The following is a 691-nucleotide window of genomic DNA, read 5'->3' on the forward strand; positions in this document are numbered from 1 at the left end:
ACCAGCAGCTGGAGATGATGTGGGTGAAAGGTGCCAAGAAAGCATCTGTGCCATTGTGTCCTCTAAAATCCAACTCAGGTTAGAGCTTCTGGAAGCAGTTTATTTGCCCTAACTGGCAGCCGGCTTCAGAAAAGCACCGACCACCTGATGTTCGTTGGGCTGCTGCGCATCAGCCGTCAGCCCACCCGTCCCAGGAGCGTGATGTGGAGAAAGGCTGCCAGGGCATAGCTGCTGGAGGCATCCAAGGCAGCTCCTGGTCATTCCGTATGGCCCGAAGGATCTTGGGCTCCTGCCCGTTGTCTCATGTTACCAATGGAATATGGATCTCTGAGGGATGGCGATTACACCAAATGATTGAACACCCCAAGCTATTGTGGGATGTGCCAGAAAGCTGTTGTCCCAGGATACCGCAAACAAGGGGACACAGATCTCCCAGGCACTCTGTGTTGGCTTCATTGCTCCATCAGAACAGATGGTTAAACCAAACCGGTTCCATCCAACTCAGAATTGGGCTAAATGTCATTTCTCTGAAATCACCCACCTGGCTTAAAGATGCTGCTTGCTCCTCTGTATTGCAGAAGCCTCGTTTTTGGGGAGAGCTGTAGAAAGGGTTTAGCTTTGACCTATCTCAGTGTCATAAGACATGTCATGCCACTGGCATTTCAATATTCTTAAGGCAGGTAGCTTGGCT

Source organism: Eurypyga helias, unplaced genomic scaffold (assembly GCF_000690775.1).
Source record: "Eurypyga helias isolate BGI_N326 unplaced genomic scaffold, ASM69077v1 scaffold4354, whole genome shotgun sequence".
NCBI lineage: Eukaryota > Metazoa > Chordata > Aves > Eurypygiformes > Eurypygidae > Eurypyga > Eurypyga helias.